This window comes from Trachemys scripta, chromosome 21 (assembly GCF_013100865.1).
Source record: "Trachemys scripta elegans isolate TJP31775 chromosome 21, CAS_Tse_1.0, whole genome shotgun sequence".
Classification (NCBI taxonomy): domain Eukaryota; kingdom Metazoa; phylum Chordata; order Testudines; family Emydidae; genus Trachemys; species Trachemys scripta.
Window position 1 is genome coordinate 1,944,443 of NC_048318.1, and position 26,312 is coordinate 1,970,754.

The following is a 26,312-nucleotide window of genomic DNA, read 5'->3' on the forward strand; positions in this document are numbered from 1 at the left end:
CAGTCCGAAAGCCGAGTGCCCAGGGAGCCTGCCAGCCCGAAAGCCGAGTGCCCAGGGAGCCTGCCAGCCCGAAAGCCGGGTGCCCAGGGAGCCTGTCAGTCCGAAAGCTGGGTGCCCAGGGAGCCTGTCAGTCCGAAAGCTGGGTGCCCAGGGAGCCTGTCAGCCTGAAAGCCGATGTTTAATTAACATCTTATCCCTTGTTCGGCCTGGGGGTGGCTGGTGAGTTAAAGCCCAGCAAGCTGCCTCCCATCCATCACCCTCAGGCGCAGGCTCTCCCCGCTCTGGCTGTGGGGCTGAAGGCTGATGGGGGACCCTCAGCTGGTCATTTCTTAGCTGCAGCTCAGGCTCTGGATTTCCCCAGGGTGTGCTGGTGTTAGCCCTGGATAAGAGGGGAATCCGGCCTCACTATCACCTCCCTGGGGCATCCAACGAGTACTCGGCATTGGCTCTCTGACAGTCCTGAGCAAGGCCTTAGTGCGTTAGAGAAACAGAATGGGGGGGTTTCACAGAGCGTCATAACCGCAATAAACCACAAACTACTACACAGGGATGGCTCCAGCCCGTCACCGGACTCTGCCAGAATCCTCCCCATAAATGAGGTGGGATTACGGATCAGATCCCTCATCAGAGCTTCATAAATATCTATGGATCCTTCCGCATCCCCAGCGCCACCCTGGCCGGAGCCCTGTTCCACCAGCTCCTGATCATTACTGATTGGGGAGGCAATTCCAATTAGTGGGACTGGCGCTGGCTCTGAGCACATCAATGGGGACTGGAGGAGGAGCAGAGAGGGGAGGTTAAGGAGGAGGAATGGCAGCTCCAGGAAAGCATTGCCTTGGGAACAGTGGTTCCGGGGCCCCAGCTGGTGCACGCTAAGTGCAGAACGTAACCTGTTAATGTCCTCCATCGGGGAACAAAGCAGCTGACAGTAACCGTGCAACTCCGCTGCACTGCTCAGTTTCCTCACGTCTGGATCTCGGGCCGATTCCTGCGCGAAATCCGTCGCTGGGGGGGAGTTAAGGCTGTAAGAGGTGGGGCTAGAGCTAGAACCAAGCCTACCTCCTGTGTAAAAACAACCCCTCCCCAGGACAGTGCCTGGGGACAAGTGAGTAGGGCTTGGACAACCAACAGGACCAGGAGGTTTCCCACCGCACCCCTGAGCCTCTCAGCATCTGCTGGATGTCTGAGTGGGGGCTAGCCCAGCCGCCTGTCACGCTCACTGGTACTCTGCCAAGAGAGCAGGAGGGTCGCAGCGCGGCGTAACCCACTTAGTTTGGTGCCGCGAGTGAGTCACACTGGGGAGAGTTCAACCACTTCTTTCCCCCACACCAAACAAGAGCCCATGGACACCGTGACACCCCAGCAAGGGGGCCAGCTCTGGGACCTGCACACTCCTATTCCGAACAATTCATAGAATCATAGAATACCAGGTTTAGAAGGGACCTCAGGAGGTCATCTAGTCCAACCCCCTGCTCAAAGCAGGACCAATCCCCAACTAAATCGACTGGGAGTGGCGCCTCATTCTGGCAACTCACATGGGCGGACCTTACTTTGTGGGTGGAGCTTGGAAGAGCACCACCGTCTTCCCCAAGATGAGCCTGGCAGCCTCCTATGGCTTGCAGGAAGAGGGCTCCTATCCAGCTGGCACTAGGACCATTAAAAAACAAGGAAATTCCCACACAAAACCTTTGTGAGAGTGAAGAGCAGGTGAGTGGACTCCCATGCTTATGCTACTGCCCTGCATGGGGTGTGAACGCAAAGCCATAGAGTGGGCTGAAGTCCCATCGCCAGTGCCCTCAGACCCCGTTCACACTCCAGAGCAATCAGACAAGGGTGCCCCTTGCTGGAGGGAGCAGAGAACACACAAGCAAAGCTCTAAGGGGGCTCCATGGCCTCTTGTTACCACAACAGCTGCACCCCTCACACTCAACCTCCCAGTAACCCCACAAGGTGGGCATGTGCTATTACCCCATTTTACTGGAGCATCAAGCTGCTTGCCCAAGCTCCACCTGGAAGTATGTAGGAGAGCAAGGAATTGAACTGCTGTCTCTGGAGTCACAGGCCATACCCATGCCACAGAGCCACCCTCCCCTGGGCTCAGCGTCCTCAGCCATATACCAGTGCCACCCCCATTGCCGACGCCCGATTGCTGCTCACCCATGACAATGTACCGTGAGCACCAGCATGTCTCTCTGTCTACAGTTACAGGATTTGCCTCCTGGGTCTAGCCGTGCCCATGGCCTCGTTAGTGTGTAGCAATACTGTACCCTTCGTGGAGTGCCCACCTTGCACAAATGTGTGACCCCAGCTGTGCATCTCCCTGCAAATGCTTTCGAGAAGCTGGCTCTGAGTCATACAGATTGCTCCAGAGACAGGCATAGCATGCTGGTGTGGCAGCTCCCCGCCCCCACCCTTCCAAAGAATGGGAGAATGAGGCTGCCTTCTGGAAAGATACATTTATTAAATCAAGTTTGTTTGATCTTCCCGGAGCAGCGGACATCTCCCCTATGGCGCTCTCAGCCTCAGACATGCTCTCCAGTACAGTTCTCTTCTCCCCCCTGTTCATAAAGGAACAGTTCCCACTAGTCAAAATACAAACACTAAAAATACAATAAACCAGGTGTTAACACAACAGCCACATTCACTTCTCGATACAGTGCTCTGCACTATTAAATCACAGCGGCAATGACGCTACGGTCAATGCATTAACTTTTATTTGCAAGAATTGACAACATTGCCACTGCTGCCGGTTGCCTTTAGGGTCCAAGTGAACCTTTGGCCGCCCTCATCTGTTTGCTTCCAGCACAAGGAGCTCCCAATCAATAGCCCCATTCATTTTGTATGAGGCAGTGGTTGTCAGGGCTCCTGTCCTGCGGCCAGGCCTTTCCCCAGAAGTTTTCAGGGCATGCGAATTTCCACTTCACACACAAGCAAAGGGCTGCTTTTCTTTTTCAAATGGCATGTTTGAAGTTCCTCCTTTGGAGCAGTCAGAGACCATTAGCAAGGAATAATCAGAGCACTGTATCTCCATGCTACGTGCCCGGGGTACAGGGCGAATGCCGCGGCCTTTATAGAAGCAGTGCACTGGAGATTATTTTGCATTCAGATGATTTGGGCCGTGCAATTTAATAATAAACATGGTGTCAAAATTGTTTGTGTCCATAAGCCCACGGAGAGAGGGGCTGTGCATCAGCCAGAGCGTAGCCGCCTGCTTGCTTCCTGGGAGCAGAGGGAGGCCAGCCAGGTGCAGGTTACACCTGCAGTGAGCATCAGATTCAAATGGCTGTTCAGACCATGGGGACTAGATAGCAAATGTGAAAAATCAGGACCGGGGGTGTGTCTGGGGGGGTGCCTTTATAGACAAAGCCCTGAATATCGGGACTGTCCCTATAAAATCAGGACATCTGGTCACCAGGGCTCTGACTTTCTGGCCGCCCCAAGCAAAAAAAAAAAAAAAGAAACCGCGGTGGCCAGAACAGCAAAGCAAAAAAAAACCAAAAACTGCAGACGTGCCCTTGCTAGCGGGGGGAGGGGAAGGGAGCGGCAGGAGAGAGAGAAGGGGGGTGGCCAGGGCTTCAGCAGGGCGCTGCCATGCGGCCCCTCCCGCCGTGCCCCCTGCCGGGAGGGCTCTGCGCTGCTCCGGTCGGCTGGGAGGGAAGGACGCGGGCTGTCCTGCCAGGCTTGCTGCAAGGCGCTCCCATCCTCCACGCCGCTGCCCCCTACAGGGCGGCCGGAGCGGAACACCACCACCACCAAAAAAAAAAAGCGTCCGTGCCGCCCTAGGATTGGGCGGAATGCCGCCTCCTACAAGCTACCGCCCCAAGCACCAGCTTGCTCGGCTGGTGCCTGGAGCCGGCTCTGCTGGTCACCCTAGTTCGGAGGCACCTCACACGCCTTTCCGTGGCTGAGCGACAGCCCCCGGGAGCCTTCCCTGGAGATAATCCGGGGGGCGGCAGGAAGTGAAGGAGGAATGCAGGGCTGGCTGCTAGCTCCGGAGCAGGGGGCGCGGGGCGCAGGCAGGGCAGAGCACAGGTTGCTGTATATAGGGCGAGCTTTCTTCCTGTTTTCGGGGGTGGTACCCAGTAGGCTGCAGTAAGCCCTTCCAGTTTCCAGTGGGCAGCACTGCAGGTGAGCTCCCTTCCCCAGGGCCACAGAGGGCGAGCAGGGCTGCACTGGCCTGGATGTGTCAGGCTGGTGCTTTGCCATGCTGCCCCTCACCCCCACGCAGTCAGTATGCTGCTGGCTCCCCCCCTCCCCCCGCCCTGGCTGCTCGGAGAGCTCCCTCTCTCACCGTGGTCAGAGGTGCGGCTGCGGCCTGTGTAGCTAACCTGGATGGAGCCAGCTCGAGGAATAACAGCGCCGAGGCGGAGGCAGCCTGGCAACCGTTCGGGCGTACCCAGCGCGTGGGCAGGCCCGGGCTGCCACCCATGCTGCTGTGGCTTCATTACTAGTGTTACTGACGTGGGACCGTCCACATGTGCTGCAGGGACACCTCTGACTGCAGTGTAGACAGACCCACGGTCCGAAAGCAGCAGCCCCACAGAACACCCGAGCACAGACATCTGGCTTCACTAACCGCCCCTTCTCCGTCCCACTGGCCTCTGCCTTCCCCAAGGTCCTTAGCATGAGTCTGGCTCTGGCTGGCTGGGAGACTGCTTTAGCATGGCCTGGGCTTGTGTGGCAGGATCCTAGCGGGGAGCGGGATGGGAACTCACTCAGCCCCTACAAACAGTCAGCGAATGGAGAGCTCAGAGCTGATCAGGGCAGCGGCCCCAGCACCCGAGCTCTGCGCTCTCCTCTAAGGAAACGTGCTAGGAAGACACCATCGACTGCGTCCGAAACATAGCTGCAGCTCCAGCCCTTCCTCTGGGCACCTGCTACTCCCCAGAAGGATGCTAGAGAGGTCTGGTGCTGAGCAGATGTAGCAGCCCCTGCTGTCCCCTGACACAGCCTGCCAGGAATGGCCTCAGATCTCCAGCTGGTAGGGTGGGCTCTCCAGAACAGACATCGGCCACTACGTCACGCGACCAAGTTATTGCGACTCCCCGCCCAGGAAGGAGCAGCTATTAAAGGACACAGGGTATGACGGGGCCGCGTGCTCGCTCCACCCACCAGCCCCAGAACACACGTGCCTTATTACTGTGCAGCCTATCTGTAACTGCCCCACTGCCTCTGCCTGCTCTGCAGGGTCTCGAGAGGGGGGATGGGAGCCAAACGAATGCCAGTCCTCGCTCTGCCACCGAGTCCTTCTCCAGCCTCTCTGGACCTCGTCAGCTGGCTTTGTTCTCTGTCCTCTGCAGAGCAGCTTGCTTGGGGCCTCAGCCAGCCTCACTTGGGGGCAGAACGGACAGGTGGGAATAAAAGATTCCTAGTAACAATCGTGCACCGAGCCAAACACTAACTGATGTCAGGATCTGAGGGGATCCCCGACCACCTGCAGTCCAATAGCTATCACCAGCTTCCCAGCCGCCCGCATGGCCTGGGAATCTGGCTACCTCCTAGCAACAGGGAGAGCCTCTTGGCCTGGGAAGCTGATGCTGGCTGGGCCTCACAGAGTCATGTCTGAAGGAAAAGTACAACACTTTCCACTGTGGACTGGAGAAAAGGAGAGGGGCTGGATGATCCAGGACCCGAAGGACGGCTGGCGTTCATAGCCGATGTCAAGAGCTGCACGGAGGGAGCCATTCCCAGTGCACAGCAAGTGACACTGCGCCTAACCCAGGAACTCGGCTACGCATTCTCCAGCGCCTAGCGGTGCATTACCTGAGAACTATTGGCATGCCCCCGACGCAGAGCACTCGCACCACGGGACACCCCCAACTTCACTGGAGTCGGGTGCCCTTAGACCCTTTTGAAAATCCCAGCCATGGGACATGGCAGTGCAGGATGCTACTGACCCCTGTCACCAGGACATCTGTTCTAACGCAAAGTCAGCCGTGGCTAACGATAAACCCCCAGGGAAATGCCAGGCATGTGTGCGAGACATTTGAACGGTGTGTGACTGAACGGGAGGTGCTGGTGAGAGACTGTGGCTGCACAGACAGTGATGAAAGGGTGAGAAATTATAGAGCTGGGTGAAAACTCTCCCTGAGCCAGAGATAATCTGAGCGGAGCCACGGAACAGTGATAGACACCGGTGAAACCACTGAGCTACCAAATCCGGCTAGCATCCAATGGCAGGGGCAACTCAGCTGATCAAACGCAGAGCTAGTGCCAACACCAAGGGCTGGCATCACACAGAGAGATGGCAGCAGGGCCCAGCCAACGTGCAGGTGCTGTTAGGAAGATGCACACTGGGGCTAGAATTTGCCCTGCCAAGGGTCTTTGATGCACAAGAAGCTTTGCAAAGGCCTGTGGGTCTGACCTAAACCAGGCTGTCCACGCAGCTCCTCCCAGGGGATGGAGAGCACCCATCCTGATCACGCTAGCCTTGCACTGATACCCTTGCCACTAGCAGTGCTCCAGGGTCAAGTGGGTCAGGCCCAAGCCAAGCCCTTGTTAGTCTTGAACATCTATGTGTTATCCCAGCTGTGCCGATTCTCCCACTGCTGTGCACTTCCCAGGGGATCGAGTGCCTGGCCCCAGGGCACTGCATGGGCCAGCTCCTCCGCGGGTGTCAATCAGCCAGGCTATGTTGAAGAAGCTCCATTGACTGACACCAGCTGAAGGTCTGGGTGTGTAAACTCAACCCCCTAGTGCCTGTGCAGTGATTAACAAGTGCTCACTGCGTTACCTGGGGGAACCGTGCACGGTATAAGGGCCGTGCAGCTAAAAGCATCTTGAAGCTTGAGCATGGAATGAGAACGTGAAGCCCTTGTGGTTAAACAACAAAGTCAAAGAAGCAGTGAGAGGCAAAAAGGCATCCTTTAAAAAGTGGAAGATAAATCCTAATGAGGAAAATAGAAAAGAGCATAAACTCTGGCAAATGAAGTGTAAAAATATAATTAGAAAGACCAAAAAAGAATTTGAAGAACAGCTAGCCAGAGACTCCAAAAGTAACAGCAATTTTTTAAAATTTTTTAATTTAATTATATTCTGGTCACTATTACTAAGCGGTCCAGCTATATTCACTTCTTGGACCTGATCCTGTGCTCCACTTAGGACTAAATCAAGAATTGCCTCTCCTCTGGTGGGTTCCAGGACTAACTGCTCCAAGAAACAGTCATTTCAGGTGTCAAGAAACTTTATTGCTGCATCCCGGCCTGAGGTGACATGTCCCCAGTCAATATGGGGATAGTTGAAATCCCCCATTATTATTATTGAATTTTTTAAACATTTTATTTACTTATTTATAAACTTATTTTTAAATTTCTCTAATCTCCCTGGTCAGGTGGTCGGTAACATATCCCTCCTGCTATATTCTTATTATGCGAGCATGGAATTACTATCCATAGAGATTCTATGGGACAGTTTGGTTCATTTAAGATTTTTACTTCATTTGATTCTACACTTTCTTTCACATATAGTGCCACTCCCCCACCAGCATGACCTGTTTTTTCCTTCCGATATATTTTGTACTCTGGTATTACTGTGTCCCATTGATTATCCTCATTCCACCAGGTTTCTGTGATGCTTATTATATCAATAACCTCATTTAATACAAGGCACTCTAGTTCACCCATCTTATTATTTAGACTTCTAGCATTTGTATATAAGAACTTCAAAAACTTGTCACTTTTTAGCTTTCTATCATTATGTGATGTAATTTGATGGGATTCTTTTTCATTTGACTGTTTCTCATCAGTTGCCCTGTATTTTATCATCTTCCATCTTCTCCTCCTTACTAGACATAGAGAATCTCCATTAATAGATCCTCCACTAAGGGATGTCTCTGTCTGAACCACGTGCTCCTCTGTACCTGTCGGCTTTCCCCCATCCCTTAGTTTAAAACCTACGACCTTTTTAATTTTAAGTGCCAAGAATCTGGTTCTGGTTTGGTTTAGGTGGAGCCCATCCTTCCTGTATAGGCTCCCCCTTTCCCAAAAGTTTCCCGTTTGTAATAAATCGAAACTCCTCCTCCCTACACCATCATCTCATCCATGCATTGAGACCCTGCAGTTCTGCCTGTCTAACTGGCCCTGCATGTGGATGGAACTGGAAGCATGCTACCATGGAGATCCTGGACTTCAATCTCTTACCTAGCAGCCTAAATTTGTCCCCCAGGACCTCTCGCTATCCTTCCCTATGTCATTGTTACCTACATGTACCACAATCATCGGCTCCTCCCCAGTACTACACATATGCCTATCTAGATGTCTCAAGAGATCTACAACCTTCGCACCCAGCAGGCAGGTCACGATATGGTTCTTCTGCTCATCGCAAACCCAGCTATCTATGTTTCTAATAATCAAATTGCCCATTACTAATACCTGTCTCTTCCTAATAACTGGAGTTCCCTCCCCCGGAGGGGTATCCTCAGTGCAAGAGGACACCCCAACATCATCTGGTTCCAACTATGGGATCGTTTCCCTCTGCTCCAGTTGGATGTTCTCCTTCCCCAAGACTTTCACCCTTCTCAACAGCACAGAGGCTGTCAGACTGGAGGTGGGACCATTCTACTGTATCCCAGAAAGTCTCATCTATGTACCTCTCTGTCTCCCTTAGCTCCTTCAATTCAGCCACTCTGGTCTCCAAAGCCCGTACATGGTCTCTGAGGGCCAGGAGCTCCTTGCACCAAATGCACACGTACGCAACCTGCCCATAGGGCAGGTAATCATACATGCTGCATTGGGTGCAATAAATTGGATATCCCCCACTCTGTTGCTGGACTTCTGCCTGCATTCTCTTTTTACTCCTGCAGCTTGTTCCTTTGTTGAGGTTTTGTTTTTATCAGGGGGTGGTTTTGGCCTTAAGTTTAAAGAAGTTTAAAGAATGTAAGTGTATCTAGCCCCCCCCCCACATTCCTGCTCTAAACTCCCTCACAAAACTCCCCTGTTAGCTGCTCCTGTTCGCTGATCCCCTTTTAAGTAACCCTCTCTCCCCAAAAAGTCATGGCACTAACATGCCGGGATTTTTGCCATCATTCTGCTGATGTGTTAGGCCCCTCCCCTCCCCTTCCCTGGCTCTCACTGGTCTCTTTAGATTGCAAACTCTTCGGACCAGGAACTGTTTGCTACTCAGTTTTTGTACAGAACCTAGCACTCCTGTAATAAACACAATTAATAATGAGAAGAAATAAATGATTCTTCATGTCATCTCCTACATATTGGGTCAAACCAGAACTAGCTATGATCACCGCAGTACAGATGATGCCCTGCAGAACTAAAACTAATTCTTGGGGTTTTAAAACATATTTTTCTTTAAATGATCAGTTTCTGGGTCTGTGAAATGGACCTGAATGAAGCCTTCTTTTCTAAACCATGCTGAGATCTGTGTGGCAAAAGTGCTGCACAAAAGAGCTTAACATTGCTATCTCTATAATGAAGTTTGTTTTATGAATTCCGAAGATTCACCGAGTTTCTGCCTTGCTCAGATAAAAGCCCCTGAAAACGTAAGGGAGAGGAATCGCTAAACCGACTGAATTTCTGTTCAGCAGCTAGTACCCAAACTGCCAGGGTGTTTGTTGCTTAAAACGACCTGTGTTTTCTTTCCTTTTCACCGCTGGCTTTCCCAACTACTTTGCCGTGTTTGTGTCACTGAGAATAATACTGACGCTGCAGCCCATGACTAGAAAGCGCCCCCTTCCCCTTTCTTTGGAAATGCCATATGGATTTTTAATTTATCATTTGATCGATTGGCTGGGGACTGTGTACAGTGCTAATTGGTTGCTTTGCCTCTTTGTCTATAATATTGAACTATTTTTCAGTGCTCCATCTCCCGCTGCGCCTTTATTGGAGAAAAATGGGGGTGAAATTGCTGTGACACTGATTTCATAAGGACTGTGGCTTTTGTTTTCCTCTGTACATTTTCTTTCCTGCAGCTCGCTCTCTTTTTTTGGGGTACTTTTTCTGGGTTGCTTGTGCTACTTGTGCTCAGACTGGCCCAGGCATAGACCAGCACGATGCTATGACACCTGCACGCTGGGCTTGAGTTGCACCAATGAAAGTGTACGCACAGGTTTTTGCAGGCACCAAGTACAGGTGCATGTGTGCGTGTTTACACCTGAAGAGGGCTGGGATAGGCCCCTTTGAAAATGTACTCCTTTGTTTCTTTATAGGCAATGCATGACTTGCTACAGTGGATCAAACCCCAGGTCCATACAGCCCAGCCTCCTGTCTCTGAAAGCAGCCAATGCCAGATGTTTCAGAGGAAGATGCAAGAACCCCACAGTAGCATGCAGTGGGATCTGGGATAACCGGCCCCCCACATTAGGTCCCATCATTATTGCTAGTAACTAGAGATTGGTTTAAACCCTGAGGCATGAGGGTTAATGTCCCTTCAAAAATCTATGATTGCATCAACCATGATCATTCTGGATAGTCTTAAGCAACCCGACTCCAAAAGACCCAGTCCTGGTGCACTGGGGGCCGCTACCAGCCTCACACCGTCCATGGGCACTTCTTAACGGTTTCATGCCCTCTTGAACTAGAAGGCGTGAAACCGTTAAGAGGTGCCCGTGGACGGTGTGAGGCCGGTAGTGGCCCCCGGTGCACTGGGACCGGGTCTTCTTGGAGTCGGGTTGTTTGGGAATGCAGCCCAAAGCTGGTGGTAAACTCCATCTAGGCACAAGACCGATAGTCAACAAGTACGTACTGGATAGTCTTGTTATTCAGACAAATGACCAACCCCTTTTTGAATCCTGCTAAATTCTTGTCCTCAACAACATCCTGTGGCAGTGAGTTCCACAGTCTAATCACACATGGTTTGGAAAAGGATTTCCTTTTGTTGCTGTTGAACTTGCTACCTCTTAATTCCTTTGATTTTCCTTTTCTTCTTGTGTTCTGAGACGGGCCGAACAGGAGCTCCTGATCTCCCTTCTCCAGATCAGTCCTTATTTTCTATATTTGTATAAGAACATAAGAATGGCAGTACCGGGTCAGACCAAAGGTCCACCCAGCCCAGTATCCTGTCTACCGACAGTGGCCAATGCCAGGTGTCCCAGAGGGAGTGAACCTAACAGGTAATGATCAAGTGATCTCTCTCCTGCCATCCACCTCCACCCTCTGACAGAGGTTAGGGACACCATTCCTTACCCATCCTGGCTAATAGCCATTAATGGACTTAACCACCATGAATTTATCACGTCTTATACTGATGATGGAAGGAATAAATACAAACTATTTAGAGAATTTTTAAAGGCGTTCATTAAAAGGCAAGTGAGCAAACAGAAGGAAGGGAGATAGCCAGGACATTATGAATAATGATTGTAAATTGAATTGTGATGGTTTAATTAATTATAACTTACAAATTAATGAGAATGGGGTATGCACTGACATCTGTGAAAGGAAGTGCCATGCAGTGGCTAAACCACAGGAATGGGAGCTAAGAGAGCTGGTCTCTTTTTCTGGCTCTGCCACTGACTTGTTGTGTGACTTAGGATAAGTCAGTGCCTCAGTTTCCCCAGCTCTAAAAGGGGATAATACTTCCCTTCTGGGCAGGAAACTATCGAATGGCCATAAAGAGTTTTGCAACCCTGGGATGCAAGAACTATGGAAGGAGAAAGTGTTCCTGAGAGCTATCCTGAAAGCACTTTGGAAACATTAAGCTCCCGCCCTGCTCTGGGGCATAGCGGGGTTAAAAGCAGGGCAGGAATTATTTAAGGGCGGAAGGACAATCACAGAACCATAGAGGTGTAGGGCTGGAAGGGCCCTCGAGAGGTCATCAAGTCCATCCCACTGCGCTGAGGCAGGGCCAAGTAACCCTAGACCAGCCCTGACAGGGGTTTGTCCAGCCCGTGCTAAAAAACCTCCAATGATGGGGATTCCGCACCCTCGCTTGGGAGCCGACTGCCGAGTTTAACAACCCTCAGCGATAGAAAGTCCTTCCTACTATCGAACTGAAATCTGCCTTGCTGCAGCTCAAGCCCATTACTGCTTGTCCTACCATCAGTGGACATTAGGGTGACCAGATCACCCAAGTCAAATATCGGGACGCGGGGGGGTGGCGGTGGCGGGCAGGGCAAAAAAACCAAAACACCCCCCCCTTCCTCCACAAGCGCTGGAGGGAGGCCCGGGAGACGCAGGGGAAGTGCGGGGCCGGGGTGAGTAAGAGTCCGGCCTGGCCCCGAGCGCAGGAAGGACTCAGTCGGGCGGTACCTGGAGGGAGAGTAGGGAGGTGGCCCGCGGGGCCAGGCAGCGGCTGTTCTTCCCCCGGGCAGCGGGACTCGGGAGCAGCTGCTGCTGCAGCTCCCACTGCCGCAGGAGGAGGAAGCGGCCATGGCACTCGGTGGCTGCGGCTCTGGCGCCCAGGCCCGACCCCCCGGGGCCGGGCCTGTTGCGGGGACCCAGCAGCGCACACTGCGCGCGCCCGGCCTCTGGCCAGTCGCGTCTGGGCTTCTGCCCAGCTGGTGCAATCCCGTGGCGGCCCCGGAGTGGGGACAGCAGGTCCCTCGGGTCCCGCAGGGGAATGAACGGGGCTGGGCTGCCAATGCCGCCGTGGGATTGCACCAGCTGGGCAGCAGCCCAGACGCGACTGGCCAGGGGCTGGGCGCGTGCAGTGTGCGCTGCTGGGTCCCCGCAGCAGGCCCGGGCTCAGGGGGTTCGGGCCTGGGCGCCAGAGCCGCAGCCACCGAGATTGGCCATCGGCCGCTTCCTCCCCCCGCGGCAGTGGGAGCTGCAGCAGCGGCTGCTCCCAAGTCCCGCTGCCCGGGGGGGAGAACAACCACCGCCCCCCTTCACTCCCTACCGCCCGACTGAGTCCTGCCTGCGCTCGGGGCCAGGCCAGACTCTCACTCACCCCGGCCCCGCGCTTCCCCTGCGTCTCCCGGGCCTCCCTCCACAAGCGCTGGAGGGAGGAGGAATGGCGAGCCTGGGGAAGAGGCGAGGATTCGGGGAGGGAGCCAATGGGGGAAGAAGGGGGCGGAGTCGGGGGGGGCGTGCGAGCACTTCCGGGCTCCGGAGTATTTGCTTGTTTGTCCAGTGTCCCGACCTAACATTGGTCGGTACGCGGGACAAACAAGGAAATATCGGGACAGTCCCGATAAAACCGGGACGTCTGGTCACCCTAGTGGACGTGAAGAACAACTGATCACCCGACTCTTTACAGAATTGAAGACGCTTGTCAGATCGCCACTCAGTCTTCTTTTCTCAAGACTAAATGTGCTCAGTTTTAACCTTTTCTCGCCGGTCAGGTTTTCTAAACCTTTTATTGGGTTTGTAGCTCTCCTCTGGATTCTCCAATGTGTCCACGTCTTTCTAAAGTGGGACACCCCACACGGGACACCAGTGCCGAGTAGAGCGGGACAGTTGCCTCCCGTGTCTTACATATGACACTCCTGTTAACACACCCCAGAAGGGCATTATGCCCCTAGAATGAGATGATCATTTTAAGTCCTGATCCAGCAATTTGCTGCATCTGCAGGAAGCCTGACTGGCTTCGAGAGCAGTCCAGAGAAAGGGGGTTACAATGAGCCACCCGTCTCAAACGGGACTGTAGCATCATGGCTAGGATCACTGTCCTTCCTGCCCTTGTCTGCCGAGTCAGCCTGCCCCGGCACCAGGCCCCCTGACCCCACCTGCCAATCCTGTGCGATGCTGAGCAGCCACTCCTCTCACCGGCATCACAAGGAGTCGAGGGTGGCACTTCGGGGGATCAGGCCCTTAGAAACCAGACCTTGGGCCGGCGTAGTCAACCTGGATGGAGGGTTTGGATTCCCTCTAGCGCTGCTCCAGAAGCCGCTTTCCTCAAGTAAGGGCTGTATAATGGGGCATTACAGGAATATGGAGCAGAGTTGGAGGGACTCTGAAGCAGGGGGTTGGTTGTTTGCATTTATTTTTACTCACGTGTCTGTAAAATAAACATAAAGGGCCAGATTCTCCCCTCACTTACCCCAGTTTCAAGCGATGTCCCTCCACTGGCTGAGTGGCGTTGCTCCAGATTCACACGAGTGGGATGAGAAGCAGATCTGAAGTACCTGTCCTTGTCTGGGGAACGGCTCCTCCTCACCCCGTTTCCCGCAGCGCACAAACTACCCTCGCTCTGTTCTCATCACTCCCTTGCTCATTCATAGCACAGCTGGGGCAGAGCTCCGGCTTCATCAGCAGGAGTCAGAGGCAGGGCCGCTGTACACACATGACACATGCACAGTCCCTGCCCCACAACACTCAGCACCATCTCAGTCAGTTTCTTTGGAATCTCCTAGTTCTAGCGCTAGTCACCATGTTCCCCTCTGGGTGTGGAGAGCCCTGCTTCTCTACAGCAAGAGACATGCCGGCACTACAGACACTCCTTGGGTTACGCAAACCCAACTTACACAAATCCGGACTTACGGGAAAAGTTCCGTACGTTCCGTAAGCTTTTTTGTGTGTGTGTGTAATTGTCAGGTGTACATTCCCGACTTACGCAAAATTCGACTTACGCAAGGCGTTCCGGAACAGAACGCTTGCGTAAGTGGGGGGGGGGGGGGGGGGCGTCTGTAAAGACAGCTACACCTTCCATTCAGAAGTGGATTTATTCCGTTACAGTTTAGACACAGGCACTCACTGTCTGTCCTTCCTTCCCCATACCCAGTCTGGGATCATGCTGCCAGCACAGCAAACATGCTGGAGACAGAACTGCAAAAAAGACAGTTACCTTTTCCGTGACTGGTGTTCTTTGAGATGTGTTGCTCATGTCTATTCCACAATAGGTGTGCGTGCTCGCCACGTGCATCGGTGCCGGAAGTTTTTCCCCTAGCAGTACCCATAGGGAAGTGCCCCTAGCGACCCCTGGAGTGGCACCTCCATGGCGCGGTATAAGAGGCGCTGCGCACTCTCCCCACCCTCAGTTCCTTCTTGCCAGACAACTCCAATAGATGGGAAGGAGGGTGGGATGTTGAATAGACATGAGCAACACATCTCGAAGAACACCAGTTACGGAAAAGGTAACTGATTTTCTTCTTTGAGTGATTGCTCCTGTTTATTCCAGAATAGGAGATTCCAAGCTATATCTGTTGGAGGTGGGTAGGAGTTCACAAACTCTCGGGATGGAGCACAGCCCTGCCGAACTCGGCGTCCTTCCTGGTTTGGGAGACGATCGCATAATGCAAGGTGAACGTGTGAACTGAAGACCATGTGGCAGACCTGCAAATGTCCTGAATGGGGACATGGGCTAAAAAGACAGCTGACAAGGCTTGTGCCCTGGTCAAGTGTACCCTCACAGTTGACAGCGGAGGGATTCCCACTGAGTCATAACAGGTACAGATGCATGAGGTGATCCATTTGGAGAGCTGTTGAGTGGAGATTGGTTGACCCTTTGTGTGTTTGGCCAAGGTGATGAACAGCTGTGAAGAATCATAGAATATCAAGGTTGGAAGGGACCTCAGGAGGTCATCTAGTCCAACCCCCTGCTCAAAGCAGGGCCAATCCCCAGACAGATTTTTGCCCCAGATCCCTAAGTGGCCCCCTCAAGGATTGAACTCACAACCCTGGGTTTAGCAGGCCAATGCTCAAACCACTGAGCTATCCCTCCCCCCGAGACTTCCTGAATGGCTTAGTCTGCTCCAGGTAAAAGGCCAGAGCCCATCTCACATCCAGCGTGTGGAGGTGGCGCTCCTCACTGGACGCATAGGGCTTGGGGCAGAGGACCAGCAGGAAAATGTCCTGACTCATGCGGTAGTCAGAGACCACCTTTGGGAAGAACGAAGGATGTAGGCGGAGCTGTACCTTATACTTATGGAACAACGTGTACGGGGGCTCGGAGATCAGGGCCCTGAGTTCCGAGACCCATCTAGCAGACGTAAATGCCACCAGGAAGGCTACCTTCCACAAGAGATGCGACCAGGAGCATGTAGCTAACGGCTCGAAGGGGGAACCCGTCAATCAGGCCAGCACCAAGTTCAGGTCCCACTGTGGGACTGGGGGCCTGACGTACGGGAAGAGACAATCCAATCCCTTAAGGAATCGGCCAGTTATAACATGGGAGAATACTGTGTGCCCCTGCACCGGCAGGTGGAAGGCCGATATGGCCGCCACATGCACCTTGACGGACGAGGGCGCCAGGCCGTAGGCTCTAAAATGAGCTGGATTGGGGCAGCCACGGGGGAAACTCAGCCACCCATCGGGAAAACCGAGACCACTTTGCCAAGTAGGCTCGACGCGTGGAGGGTCGCCTGCTTTCCTCAAGAACGCACTGAACCCCCTCCAAGCACGACCTTTCCTCCCGGCCTAACCACTGAGCAGCCACGCCATGAGGTGGAGTGCCGCTAGGTTGGGGTGGAGGAGGTGGCCCTAGTCCTGGGAGCAGGTCTGGGCAGGACGGCAACAGCCACAGTGGGGCGACCGCCAGGCTCGTGACTACACATGGGGAGGTCACTGAGTGGTGAATGGCATTGGGACCATTCCCTCAATCGTAAATGGTATCGAGCAGGGGGTGATTGCAGAGATCCCAGCGGTGGCTTGTCTCTGGACCGGGGAGCCAGCGTTGGTGGTGCCTCTGGTACCGGCAGGGACATAACCTCTGGGCCGCTTGCAGAGCCTCTGGCGTGGAGGGCATCCAGGGAAGCCTGCTCCAACTGGATCGGGCTACTCCGCTCGACCTGAGTCGGAGGCCTGGACGCCGATGGGGACTGAGGACTGCCCAACATGGGTCTAGCCTCTCCCCCAGTCTTGCTCCGGTACCGCTGCGGAGAAGGCCTCTTCTTAGCCTTCTTGGTGTGCCCCGCGGACAGGGAGCGGTGTCGACTGGTAGATGGCATGGAGGGGTCACCGCGCACCGACACCGCGGTGCCTGGTGCCGACTTGGAGCGGCGCACCAGAGTCGGGGTCAATGCCGACTCCATCAGGATAGCCGGAGCCGAATGTCCCTTTTTCTCTTGGTCCAAGGCTTGAAAGACCTGCAAATCTTGCAGCGATCGCTGGGATGGGTTTCACCCAAACAGCGTAAACAGTCCGCATGCGGATCACTCACTGGCATCGGCTGCCTACATGTGTCACAAGACTTAAAGCCCAGGGAATTGGGCATGCCCCGACCCGGGTGCACTAAACTAAACTACTTCAACTACAGGTACTACTATGATGAACGCAGGACTGGCTCTAGGCACCAGCAAAGCAAGCACGAGCTTGGGGCGGCACATTTCCAGGGGCGGCATTCTGCCCTGCGGAGGGTTTGCATTCCCACCTGACCTGCTGCCGAGAGGCTCACTTGGCTGACGGAGGTGGCACGGCAGGCAGGCGAGCAGCAGCGTGGGGGAGGGGAAGAGACCTGAGTTGCAGGGGGCAATTGGACGACCAGCCGTAGGAGCCAGGTGACTGCTCCGGAGCAGGGGGAGCCCCTCCTCTGCCCTGCTCCATGTGCACAGCCGCTGCTGTTCCTGTCCCCCCTTCCCCCCCAGCCCGCCGTTCATCCCTGGAGTCGCCCCTGACCACTCCAGACTGGGAGAATCCTCCTGTCTGCTCTGCGGGGGGTGGGGGCGGGCGCTGATTAATGGTGGGGTGTCCCCTTCCCCCCCACCCGTGTACCTGATTTCCACTAAGCTGGGGTGACGGGACAGGGGGAATCTGTGTGTGCTGCTGCCTCTCTGGGTCCGGAGTTGCTGGCAGCTGCTTGCGTCTGAACCAGACACAGCTTTATCTGAGCGAATAAGTCCTAAAACTTCTCCTCTAAAAGTATTAGAATGTATAGCAAGACATGATTTTTTCACTCCAAACACTGCTCTAGTATTACGCATTCTTTTAACATTACCAGTATCAGTGTTTGTAACTGTGATTTTGTTAAAATTAAATGAGTACACTAGTAGGAAATTGTTTTATTTCACTAACTACAAATTCTGTTGTCATTTTTTTTTTAAATTTTAAACAGTAAAAAAAAAAAAAAACAACATTGCAAAGTGCAAACGTGTAAAAGCCAAAAAAAAAAGGCAGGACGGCCTACATTTTTTTTTGCTTGGGGCAGCAAAAAACCTAGAGCCGGCCCTGGATGAACGAACAAGAGTGCTAGAGGAAAGCTGCAGACAAGCTGGAGCAGAGCAGTTCCGAAGCACCTTCACTGGCGGCACGAAGGAACTGAGGGTGGGGGGAGTGCGCAGCGCCCCTTATACCGTGCCACGGAGGCGCCACTCCAGGGGTCGCTAGAGCGCTCCCCTATGGGTACTGCTAAGGGAAAAACTTCCGGCACCGGTGCACGTGGCGAGCACGCACACCTATTGGAATACACATGAGCAATCACTCGAAGAAGAACACTGGGTTATTTCCTGTGTTTAAAACACTCCGGGCAGAAATCTCCCAAGTTGTGTTTCAGACAAGGAGCAGCTGGTGAGAAGATCTGCCATTGCCTCGTCCTGATGCAGCTGGAAAAGATGGAAGACGGCAGGTGCACACCACAGACAGCATCTGCCAGTGAGCAGGTTGCTCTGGACAGGTAACAAATGAGACTTTGATAGCATTAATCAGCAGCCTTCACCTGGCCTACAACAGAAATATCGGAACTATTCCTAAGCAGGGACATAGTGGTTAGATTTTTCTTCCCCAGCAGCGTTGTTAACGCTGCTGAAAATGTTTGCACAACTACATAAATCCCTTTAATAGCCTGGGTAATTGCTTTATGCCGAGCTCTCGCCCCTTGAGGCTATTTGATGTGAAGTAATAAGCCCCCAGGGTATAACTCCTTTTCTAGGAGGACTTGGTGGGCAACAAAGCCCCTTGGAATTTGAACATCCGCTCCACAAACACCCTGAGAGGATGAGGTGCAGACAGGAGGTGTTTCCGCCGCTGTGCTGCTTTCGGACTACGTTCACTTCTAAAACGATATTGAGACAAACTGTCAGCCGGGCGCGACAATGGGACTGTGCATCGATTGTGGTTGGGGGCTTGCAAGAACAGTGCACTTGTGCGGTTGGAGAACAGCCCGTGGTAATGTGCTTCAGCTCCTCGCACACACACACACGCGGCTAACGAGGGCTGAGCGCTGACACACAAGATAAAAAACGAGCAGCATTCAGAGCAGAGCCATCAAACCGGCTCTCCCAACACTTGGTTAGATGTCTCTCTATACCCACCTGCTGAAGTGAAAAAACAGATTGACAGAGCCAGACGAGTACCCAGAAGTCACCTGTTACAAGACAGGCCCAACAAAGAAAATAACAGAACACCACTAGCTGTCACCTTCAGCCCCCAACTAAAACCTCTCCAGCGCATCATCAAAGATCTACAACCTATCCTGAAAGATGATCCCTCACTCTCACAGATCTTGGGAGACAGACCTGTCCTCGCTTACAGACAACCCCCCAACCTGAAGCAAATACTCACCAGCAACCACACATCACTGAACAAAAACACTGACCCAGGAACCTATCCTTGCAACAAAGCCTGATGCCAACTCTGTCCACATATCTATTCAAGTGACATCATCATAGGACCTAATCACATCAGCCATACCATCAGGGGCTCGTTCACCTGCACATCTACCAATGTGATATATGCCATCATGTGCCAGCAATGCCCCTCTGCCATGTACATTGGCCAAACCGGACAGTCTCTACGCAAAAGAATAAATGGACACAAATCTGACATCAGGAATCATAATACTCAAAAACCAGTGGGAGAACACTTTAACCTGTCTGGTCATTCAGTGACAAACCTGCGGGTGGCTATTTTACAACAGAAAAGCTTCAAAAACAGACTCCAACGAGAAACTGCTGAACTCGAATTGATATGCAAATTAGACACAATCAGTTTAGGTTTGAATAAAGACTGGGAATGGCTGAGCCATTACAAACATTGAATCTATCTCCCCATGTAAGTACTCTCACACTTCTTATCAAACTGTCTGTACTGGGCTTAAGACAACTCCCACCTGTTCATGCTCTCTGTATGTGTGTGTGTATATATCTCCTCAATATATGTTCCATTTTATGCATCTGAAGAAGTGGGCTGTAGCCCACGAAAGCTTATGCTCAAATAAATTTGTTAGTCTCTAAGATGCCACAAGTGCTTCTGTTCTCTCTGTGCACTGCTCTCCCTGTACATCAAAGCTGGCTTCAGCTTGCAAGCCCCACTCCAACCCCGCTCATTTCCCACCAGTTATTCTGTTTGATGACCGAGTCCCAGCCCTCCTAATGATCCCCCCTCGCATAGGAAATCCTGCACGGGTCTCCCAGAGGTTCACCTCACATGCCCAGTACTCGGCGAGATAATAAATATGCTGTTGTTTAAATAACAGCAGCTTGAGAGTCAGTGAGAGCCCTGAGCGAAATACAAATGGCATTTGACGCTTGTGAGACAGGCAGTGGAGATCCGAGCCCCGAACAAGGCTCCCTGTGGAATGAACAAACTGTTCAGAGTGGGGAAAACAAACAAATATTAATGAAATTAGTGGGCAAAGCGGCGGCTGCAAAAGTCAATGTTACATCAGTTGCAAACGGTTGGAGTGATGAATCGCCACCAAAAAAGCTGGTCACGCCAAGAGTCAAACTAGTAATCACAGGGATCATTAGTATCAGCCTAAAGCCCTGAGAGCTGGTGGGATAATGTCCTCAGCTTCCTCGGGGAGGCTGGGCTGAGGCAGTCCTGGAAAAGCAGCTAGGGCTGGAGGGGACGGGGAATGCAGATGGGACCATTTGTACCACATGAAAAACAAAGGCAAACAGGGCTGCAGCTCCTCTTTGTTTGCACTTCACAGAAATGCCATGGCCTTGGAGGTGAAGGCGCACAGAAGTAAGCACAATGCCATTGCCAACCCTGTGCTAGCTCTGGCCAGCAGTTACTCCACGGCAGCGGCACTACTCAGGTGAGTCACCGCTCCCCGATGGAAGGTAGGGTTCACCTGGCAGCCCTGGAGTTCCTATAACATCACAGTGTAACAGCCTACTCACCATGACGCCCCCCCCCCCCCCCCAGCCCCCGCCGTGGCCAGGCGCGGCCTAGCAGCTTCTTGCAGGCTGTTCCTGACCTGCATCATGGGGGTTTCTCTGTCTGGTAACTCGGCCCTCTGGCCAGTCACACTCTTCAGGCCACCCCTTCCAGGGTCACAGTTGCTCAAGCTAAAAGTCCAAATTGTCCTTTCCAGAAACACCATTCTCCCGCCCTCTGCTGGGCTATTCCTCGGCCTCTTCCCTGTCAGTCAGGGTCCTTGCCACCGCCAGCAGGGAGGGTTGGGGGGACGACACACCCTTCCTGCGACAGGCAGGGAGCCCGTAACCTGGTGTGTCTTTTGCCCTGTACCCAACATGCCCAATATGCAGGAGCACCGCAGGCAGGGGGGCCCAATAACCCTGTTCACTAACTACACACGCCACACCAGGCCTAGCTACCCAAGTACTGCTGCTCTGGTTGGGTTCTGAAACAGAACCTGGTGAGCACCACTAGAAGGCTCACAAACTATTCTAAGGGACGCTACCCAATTCCTATACACTATAATCCTGTCCAGGCTGCTACTAGTACCTTATCGCAACACCACTACATGGCAGGCTGAGGGGAGACTCCCTAAAAGGCCACCTCTCCACAGGGGAAACCTGACCAAGAGCTTTGTCTACACGGAGATGTCAGTGCGCCCTAAGCTAGGGTGTGAATTTAAAGTGCGCTAGCTCCCCGGGTGCATGCTCCTACTGCACGCTAAGTGCGCTCAGGTAGTTTAGCTTAGTACATTTCCAAAGTATATTGATCTGGGAATAGGGTTGCCAACTTTCTACTCGCACAAAACCGAACACCCCTGCCCCTCCTCCTGCCCTTCCTCTGAGGCTCCGCCCATGCCCTGCCCCTTCTCTGAGGCCCCATCCCCTTTCACTCCATCCTCCCCCCACCCCGTTCCTCGCTCTCCCCACCCTCACTCACTCACTAATTTTCACCGGGCTGCTCAGGAGGCTGAGGTACGGGAAGGGGTGAGGGCTCCAGCTGGGGGTGCGGGCTCTGGGGTGGGGCCAGGATTGAGGGGCTTGGGGTGCAGGAGGGTGCTACGGGCTGGGACTGAGGGGTTCGGCGGGCGGGATGAGGATCAGGGCTGGGGCAGGGGGTTGGGGTACAGGAGGGGGTCAGGGGTGCAGGCTCTGGGTGGCACTTACCTCAAGCAGCTCCCGGAAGCAGCAGCATGTCTCCCTCTGGCTCCTACGCAGAGGCGCGGCCAAGTGGCTCTGCGCACTGTCCCATCTGCAGGCGCTGCCCCTGCAGCTCCCATTGGCCGTGGTTCTCAGCCAATGTGAGCTGTAGAGCCGGTGCTTGGGGCAGGGGCAGCGTGTGGAGCCCTCTGGCTGCCCCTACATGTAGGAGCCGGAGGAAGGACATGCCGGCTGCTTCCTGGTAGCCGCGCAGCATGGAGGCTAGCAGGAAGCCTGCCAGCCCCGGTGTGCGGCGCCACAAACTGGACAGTCAACGGCCCAGTCAGCAGAGCTGACCGGAGCGGGCCAGGATCCCTTTTCTACCGGGTGTTCTGGTCGAAAACTGGACACTTGGTCACCCTATCTGGGGACCAACTGGCTAAGCGGCAGTTCTGCAGAAGAGGACCTGGGGATTACAGTGGACGAGAAGCTGGATATGAGTCAGCAGTGTGCCCTTGTTGCCAAGAAGGCCAATGGCATATTGGGCTGCATTAGTAGGAGCATTGCCAGCAGATCGAGAGAAGTGATTATTCCCTTCTATTTGGCATTGGTGAGGCTGCATCTGGAGTATTGCGTCCAGTTTATAGCCCCCCACTACAGAATGGATGTGGACAAATTGGAGAGAGTCCAGGGGAGGGCTACGAAAATTATTAGGGGACTGGGGCACATGACTTATGAGGAGAGGCTGAGGGAACTGGGCTTGTTTAGTCTGCAGAAGAGAAGAATGAGGGGGGATTTGATAGCAGCCTTCGGCTAGCTGAAGAGGGGTTCCAAAGAGGATGGAGCTCGACTGTTCTCAGTGGTAGCAGATGAAAGAACAAGGAGCAATGGTCTCAAGTTGCAGTTTGGGAGGTCTAGGTTGGATATTAGGAAACACTATTTCACTAGGAGGGTGGTGAAGCATTGGAATGGGTTACCTAGGGAGGTGGTGGAATCTCCTTCCTTAGAGGTTTTTAAGGTCTGGCTTGACAAAGCCCTGGCTGGGATGATTTAGTTGGTGTTAGTCCTGCTTTGAGCAGGGGGTTGGACTAGATGACCTCCTGAGGTCCCTTCCAACCCTGATATTCTATGATTCTAATGCAACCTAGCCTAACAATGTATCCTACCATCCCATTGACATCACACGCCATATCCCATCCCCTAACGCCATATCCCACCATCCTGTTGACATCCCCCCCACAACCCTGCACAGAGGGCATGCTAGCAATGAAACTGATTCCGGGAATAGCAGCCATGAAATTGACAAGAATGCCATTTGTACATTTCATGTCAGGAACAGCATATTTCGGTGTTTCTGAAATGACATTTCACTGTTTCGCTGGGAAATGTTGGTGAATTCGCTCTTGTTTTGAATTGGAATGAAGGCAAATTTGTAAATTTTGGCCGGCTCTAGTGCTGAGTCCCTGCCTCTCCCATTGACTTCACCTGGAGAGGTGGGTGCTAAAATCTGTGAAAATAAGATCTTTGGTTTCTCAACTTGGGCATCCAAAAACAGAGGCACCTAAATTAGTAGCCACTTCTTGGCAAAACTGTGATACTTATCTCCTTGGTAAGATGTTTTGGGCTCTATGGATGCAGAGTGTTGTATAAGAGCAGCTAGGTATTCTTATTCTTAATTCACAGATGCCTAGATGGTCAGGAGGGACCGTTGTGATCATATAGTCCAGTGGTTCTCAACCTATTGACCGTTATGGGCTGCACACGCAACTCTGTGTGTTTTGCGGTCTGCAGCCACACAACATATATGCTACCTGTATGGCTCTGACGATGTGACATGGGCTGTGAGATGATTGGGCTGCAAGCAGGTTGAGAACCACTGATCTAGTCTGACCTCCTGCAGATCTTCACCCCCGACTCCTGCACTGAGATGAATACCTTGGCGCGCTAGAGAAGACTTTATAGAAAAATGCCAAGTCTTGATTTAAGGAGTCCAAGTGATGGAGATTTTAACACTAGGAATCACTACCCCTATTGCAGAAATTCAGCCTATTCCGTGGTGGTGAGCAGCAAACCAGAATCTGGCAAAATACCAGGCCCTGCTCTTCCTAAGAGCCCTATGGAATCTTTAAAGAGTACATCACTCTTCTGTCTCATCTGAAAGACGTCTCCTCCACTCTGGGGAACTGTGCTCCATGACTAACATCTCTCCACCGCTTCTAGGTGTTCCCTGGAGACCTCCCATGCAAGTACTTACCCAGCCTGACCCTGCTTAGCTTGTGAGTTCCACCAAGCCATAGCTAGAGGAGGTATTATAAAATATAATGATGAGCTCACAAACAGCACTATCCGGAGAGCAGTTTCTTTTATTGTCATATGTAACAGATGGATACACAATGCATTGCAGTGAATAATGTCTGCTAGACTTGAGTGAATAATCCAAAATGACATTTTTCTCCATTCACTTTGCCATTTTTTCTGTGGTTGAATTATCCTTGAACAGATTGAGAAATTCTTGAGTGTATTTGTTATTCCAGTGTAGTTGCAAATTTCTTCAGCACTGTATTCTTGGTCCATTGAATTGCAAAAATTACAACCCAACGCACAATTCAAAACCTGTGCCCCAGCACGTGTAACGAAGCTGTGTACTTTTCAGGGTATAATAGCAGTGTATGTTAGTTATATGCCTTAAAGCCTGAATTTTGAATGCCATATTGATTAGGATATTCACAACTGGTGCTGTGTTGCTGCCAATTTGGTTTCAGCAAATATCCGCAAAGTCAAGCTAACATTCAGCATTCCTGTTGGAGTGCGTGGAGGATGTTTAGGGAAGTGCACACTTCGCTTCCAGGTTCAAACACCAATTCACACATCTCCCCCTCCATTCACTCAACAATGGTTCCCCCAACGTTTCGAGTAACTAGGCTGTGATTTGCCTCTGTTACTATCTGTGCCGTGGCGTGGGGGCAATGGTCTTTTCCTGCCTCCCGGAGGCTAGGAGGATAATTTCATGGGCCTTTGTGAGGTGCTCAGACATTGTAGTGAGGGGAGCCAGAGAAGCGACTAGTCAGACTCATCTCATGGGTTACATAGAAACATAGAATATCAGGGTTGGAAGGGAGCTCAGGAGTTCATCTAGTCCAACCCCCTGCTCAAAGCAGGACCAATTCCCAGCTAAATCATCTCAGCCAGAGCTTTGTCAAGCCGGGCCTTAAAAACCTTCAAGGAAGGAGATTCCACCACCTCCTTAGGTAACGCATGGACCCTGCCACTGTCCTGTGCCCACGGTCAGACAGTGGACATTCTTCTCCCACAGAGGAAGCTATGGAATCCCTGGAAGTATCCTTGAGCTGGAGAAACTGATCGCTGAAGGAGAGAAAATGCTTTGATTGACACCTCTGCCAAACTCCTCGGCTTCTCAGGTGGGAGCTGGAGCAGCAAGTGTACCTCAACCCAAACCCATCCAGGCTGAGAGCAAGAGAAACGTCTGTTTCCGAGAAGCTCGTTTGCTCTGCACTGTGCAGCATGGAATCCTCCAGCCTTTAATCTCCCTTGGGCAGCCAGAGACAAAGAGTTCGGTGAGGGATTTGGAGGGAGCTTTTACTTACAAGCATCAATACTGATTGGATTGCCAACGCTGTTTCTTGACTAGAATAACCTCATTAGCTGGCAGTGGGGAAAGGTCACACCTGTGATGCCTGCCCTGGCTGTGATTACAGAGATACACCCTGAAGGAAGGAAGGTCAATAATACCACCTGGCCCGATTCAAATGGGCTGCAATGGGCCTCTGAAGTGGCAGCTTCTCTTTTCAAGGGCTACATTTGCAATCCGTCTGGAAGTGAGTCTGATGTGCGGCACGTTAGCCAAGCAGAGGGAACCTTTCAGCTGTAGGTTCATCCAGCGAAGTACGGCTAGGACAGCTGATGCTGCTGGGGACATTCTCCAAAGGAATGTCCATTGTTATTCCCTGGTGTAACCTCTATGGAGCAAGTCCTGGCAGCTTCCCACCAGGCACAATTGTCACTGAACAAGCTTCCCGCCCCCTACGGGCAAAAGCTGTTTTCCATCAGCTTAGAGAATAAATCCCGAATCAGCTGTGACCAACCATAATGCCTAGGGACTAAAGCCAATCTGCTCCCCAGGCAGGTTAAATATACTATATGGAGATATACCTATCTCCTAGAACTGGAAGGGACCCTAAAAGGTCATTGAGTCCAGCCCCTTGTCTTCACTAGCAGGACCAAATATGGATTTTGCTCCAGATCCCTAAGT